A 6,000-nucleotide genomic window follows, 5' to 3' on the forward strand; every position below is an offset into this window, starting at 1 on the left:
TTTGACAAAAAATGAAGTATTAAACTTTTTAACCAAAAATCTTAGTTTTTCGCCGTAAAGGAAAAAACTCATTTTCAACCAAATTCTTGCATTTTTTTACTATACGGATATATTGTTCAACCAAACATGTGATAATTAGATTTTCAGTTACAATATTTATTTATTATTCTTTAATGTATTATTTTGCCAAATCAAGGCAAATTATTTTTGGGAATTAAGTTCATTTTTAAAATAAAAACATTTTCCACATTTATCGTTTGGAACCTCGTAAAAATATTTCAGCAGGCACCTAGTAAATTTTCCTTTCGGAATATTATTTATTCCTACAGTTGTACAGAAACAGATTTTAAAATAGCCGCCTCCAATTTTAGTGGGCCTGCACGTGTAGAAAAGACGTTCAAAAATATGAATTTTATTTCCCTTAAAATATAATCAAATGAGTAAAAATAGTTTTTGTTTCAAAGTGTACATCGCTAGAAAGCTTGTAAGTATTATAATACTTTCAACAAATACAGTTACTTATACTACAACAAGTTTAAAATAATTTCAAAAGAAAAGAAAATGCAAACCTTAGGAACATCAAGTATACTATAAAAAATTATTATTAAAATAAGGCTCAGAGTTAAAAGAAATATCATAAAAAATGTGACTTAAAAAAAAGCGCAATTTATTATTATTCGCAGACGAACTTAGCTTTCTCTTAGTTACAGGATATTTTGATAGTTTTCAAAAATAATATGTAGTAGAATGGGCTCGAACTTCAAAATTTACTGGAATTAATTGTTTCGTTAAAATACTTTATATACAATTAAAATATCAATTCCTATTTCACAAATGTTTAGAATTTTTTAAGGACTTTTGAAAAAAATTAAAATTTTTCAAAGTATTTTAGCGAAATCTAGAATTATTATACAGAAAAAATGAAATAGGTACTTCTGTTGCTTATCCAATAACAATATTTTGAACAAAATTTAAATTTTTATGTTTAGTGGCATACTATTTTTTTAAATTGAAAAAATATGTTTACTTTTTTATGCCATGTTTAGAGGTTCCTCTCCAATCTTGGCTATGTCTGATGTTTGCTTATTTTGAACGTGCCTAAAGTAAATTCTGATACGTGCGGTCTTCATATTGTTTGAATAAAATATTATATTAAGCCATATTAAAAACTTATATCCGAAAAAAGGGCGCTCATTTTTCAACTTCAAAAATGCCTTAGCTAATCTTATTTCTACCTAAAGGGTTCGTCTTGAGCATAAAATGTCTTCCTCAATCTTAAACTGCTGCTTACAGATGATAATAGATATCGCCTGCATTATTAACTGTGCTATTAAATTTGGCCTAAATTGAATTCAAACCATTTATTATTAAGTGCAAATTTTTTATTCAGTCTTAAAACTATTTTAGGATTCCATCACATTAAATCCTGTAGATACTTTTAATGTGTAGTTAAATAAAAACGCTGCTAACAATTGAAAGCTACAATTATCCGACAGCAGACAATCTTTTTCACAAGGCGGATAAAAATTATTTATCGTCCCATAATTGTAGTTTTTAATTGTTTGCAGCGTTTTTCCTAACTTCAGATAAATAATATCTCGGGAATTTACTGTAACATTACCTAATATAATAAAATAAATGAAAATATAAGAAATGACTTTTTTATTAATTAAAATGAAATATATGACGAGAGCATCAATTCTTGTCTCCCTCCCCTACACCCGCTACCTAATTCTGGACACCCTCCTCCAGTTTTTCAGATCATACATTTTTTAGAATGCTTTGCCTCAATTAATACATTTATGTAATCATTTTGACATGAATTATCTAGCCGAATCAAATATTTGTCAAAAATTAAATAAACTCACTTCGAGTTTCGGTATTCCAATAACTGGACAAAGGTGCCAAGTATCAGTACTTTTGTTGTATGATGTGTGTAAATAATTGCTATTTTTCCACTTTGTAAATATAATTAGTAAATATATCATGTTAGTGAACGAAATGCATCTCATTTTCACGTTTCAAAATATAGCCTTCATTTTATGTCAATAAAATGAGCAACATTCTATAATTGCGTTTTTTTAACAAATAAAGGAAGGTTAAATAGAATTATTTTGTAAATTATTGCTACTTTTTAATTTCGTAGCAGTAATTTGTAACTGTGTCATGTTAATGGAGATGCCGTATCATATTTACATGTTTATCAATATAGCCTTCCTATTCCGTCAATAAAATGAGAAATGATACGTAATCGAGTTTTTTAAATAAATTAGGTGAGGTGAACTACTCATACTCGTAATAGAAAATTTAGTAAAAACTATTTTTATGTAGTTAAATGGAAATTAACCGAGCACTTTTCTTAAAACCCGAAGGAGTTTTATATTCAATCTGACATCAAGTTTAAAGCGGTGCGTGGTAGCAATACCACCCATCACTTTTTCTAGAATTTTTTAGGTTAAGTTAATTTTCGTAAAGGGTTAACCAGCAGGCAGAAAAATTGAAAATTTAGGATTTACAGTATATAGTAAGTCAGGTCCTAATATCATTTAAATGCACATTTTTCGTGGTCTTAAGCCTATAATCAAGCTACTGAAATCTTGATTTGTAAAACAGACACAAGCTTTTTCTTTTGAGATTTCATTAAAATCCAACTTGATCGTTAGCTTGCTTAGCAAAACTTTAAAATAATTATGTTTAAAAATTCAAGATTTACAAATTCTATATAAAAACTAAAGTCTTTTGATTAATTCGCGTGATCAATATGTGAAAAAAACATTGAATTTTATTATTCTTAAGTATCAACATTTATCTTAATCATGTAACTTTGCAAATTAATTTCCTCAATTTAGTCGAAATTTCTTTCTATATATCATGTCGCAAGTGAGAAGATAAAACTCAAAATAAAGAAAAAGCATCCCTTGCCATACATGATTTCTTTTTGATTAACATAAAAGATTACTGTAGTAGATTCGTATAAAATAAAATTTTCAATATAATCACTATTAGAATTTCCGGAAGTTTTATTGTTACTTGTCGATTTATTTAAATAAGAGAAAATTTGATATCCATTAAAAAAGCAAACATCAGGATTCAATTTCTTTAATTTCTTTCATACCAGGGCATAAAGTTATACTGAAAATTATAGACGTGATATTACATTATTACGTATTTTCCGACAGAATTCGGGAAAACCGCCAATGCGAGGAACAAAGTTCGACAAAGAAATTAATTATTCAAAATACTGCTTATTCATGAATACAGCAACATGAATACAGCAATTATTGTACTATTTATACATAATTCCCTATTTCCCTTGCTTTTATAATTCTTATCAAATGGTTTTTAAATGTGTTGGAGTGACAAATCCTCTTTTCTGTAATATTAGTATTTCAAATATTATTTTTGACCAAAGGAAAAGCGCAATAATAGAACAAATTAATGCTATTCTGCGTACTTAATAGATAATTTTATTATGTAAAGGAAAGAACAATACAAGATTTGATGGCACAATAAATTGATGCATCATCAGTAATCTTTGACACTCGTGTTGCGTCGTTTGAAGATTATAGTTGATCACCGTATATGAATGACTGTAAAAATAAAATCCTTCTCTAAAAAATAGGTGTGTCATGAAAATATTGAATGCATTATTGTCTCTTTTCATTAATGCCGATTAGATCATTTGAAAAACTTAAAGAAGCGAATTTCGCTAAATTCACACACATACTTAAGAATCCAGTCTCACCTGTTTAGAAATTCAAATGGGGAACTAGTCTGGTTCCCGACCATTCGATCGCACTTTAATTCGGGGGCTAGTCGGGTCATCTGACTAGCCCCCGACCAGTAGCGTCACGGTAGATTAGTCAGGGGCTAGTCAGGAGACCCGACTTATCCTAGTCGGGGCCTGATCAGGTACTAGTATGAGTCATATGATAATACATCCGCGTGGAATATTAAATAAACTCGTCAAACTTTGTGGAACATCCCACAAAAGTTTGTTAAAGTACTCATTATTTACGGAAATCTCCATAAAGTTTTTTGAAATATTTAAAAGTGCTCAAATTTACCAAAGATTTAATGGGGAAGATATCCTACTCTTAAAAACGCATAAATTTATGTAACAAAAATTCCCCAAAATTTGTGGAATATAAGTTTTAAAAAAAAAATTTTTAATGTTCTTTAAAGCCACCAGTCCAGAACCGCAAGACCAAAATGAAGGTGGTAGCGAAATCTGAACTGTACCGTGCTTAATAGTTTACTACTAGCACACTGCTCTTCACTGATTAATCAAAAACTCTCTCTCTTTCTAATTTCAACTACATGAAGGATTATACTTTATTTACATATGGCAATCCCTTAAGATCAATTAAAAAATAAGATTCTGTACAAATTTAGAATCTTATGACTTTCGGCAGACTTTTCACCTACATCTACATGTATTTCTTCCAATATTTTGATCGTTGTTTTTATAGAAACTTGATTTTCGTACAAAATTATTAACTTTATAATTATTTAATAAGTATATCTGAGATGAATTTAACATTAATTAATCTTTTCTCCAAAAAACGTTGTAAAATTATTGTTAAATATATTCTTAGTGTTTTAGAATAAAAAAATCATTACGCTTTTTGAGATGTTACCTCATTTGATAAAACCTCGCCGAAAACTCAAACATAAGAATAACCCGACCAGAGCCCCACCATCTCCCGACCAGAGCCAGAAGATTACCCGCAGGGAAATTAGTGAACAAAAAGGCCCAACTAGCCCTAACCAACTACCGACCACACCCCGACTGAAATTTTGACAACAAAAAGCCCAACTAGTCCCCGATTAGTCCCCGACTGGGTTCTTTGTCAAAAATTAATAAACCGACTAGCCCCTGATTAGTACCCAACTTGTAATAGGGCAAAATGGGGTATTTCCACATGGGCAGTTAAAGAATAGTGACAAATAATGTCACATTCCTATACATAATAAAAATGACAAATATTAAAAATTTATTAATGTAAAATTTCATTATTCAGCCAAAGCCAGAAATATTAGACAGAATTGAAATTTGTATTTGACATAAGTAAATAAAATATAGTAAATAGAATAAAATAATAATACATAAAATAATAAGTGAAAAATAAAATAAATAAGCATATGCTTATTTTTAATATTTCAGAATGTATCGAACTCCTTGCTACAGGTTCTAATAATTTGATAAGCCGTAAGCGTACATACATACACAATCATGTTTGAAAATTTATACTTACCCCCTTATATTAATTTTTGGGTTTTTAATCCAAAATTGGATCTTTTGTGAATCCCTGTCATTCTAGGAATTCCTTTAATTCCTTGAATTCCATGTATTCCACCAATTCCGTGAATTCTTTTAGTTCCTTAAATGCTGTCAATTCCTTGTGGACAATTTTTAACTTATAAACGCTACAATATATTGTATTGGAATGCTCGACAGTGTTATCACGATTTGCAACACTGAAAATTCATGTATTGCATTTTCTTCATTCCAATACCGTGGTCGCAATTTTACCTTGCGCTTGTATTGCAGAAGTTTTGTAGAATTTCAAACATTCTTCACAGTGCACTACTTAAACTGTTTGAATAATGATATCTGTAAATTAAGTTGCTTAACAAAACCTAAGATTTGTAAACCCTTATTATTTTAACTTTTTCGAAGTTTTAAAATGCTGCAATTCTTTTATAATTTTTTGACCGTTCAATCAGTAAATTTCCTGATGATACCAAAATTTTCTGTTCGATATAAAAATAGCTGTACACCTAGGGGATCAATAATTTTAATGCAAACAAAACTTTTATTTGTCGAATAATAAAGTCATTAGCACCATACTCACGAGCATGCCCTTCTGAAGTGGTAGTGACCTTCTTTGTTCAGCCATGACCTTAAGGGGGGTCAGCCCATGTGACGGCCCATTTTTTTACCTTTATTTGGGATTTCTTTTGACGAACGATAACAGTATACAACTTGGAACTTTT

The sequence above is a fragment of the Belonocnema kinseyi genome, chromosome 9, assembly GCF_010883055.1.
Source record: "Belonocnema kinseyi isolate 2016_QV_RU_SX_M_011 chromosome 9, B_treatae_v1, whole genome shotgun sequence".
Classification (NCBI taxonomy): Eukaryota; Metazoa; Arthropoda; class Insecta; order Hymenoptera; family Cynipidae; genus Belonocnema; species Belonocnema kinseyi.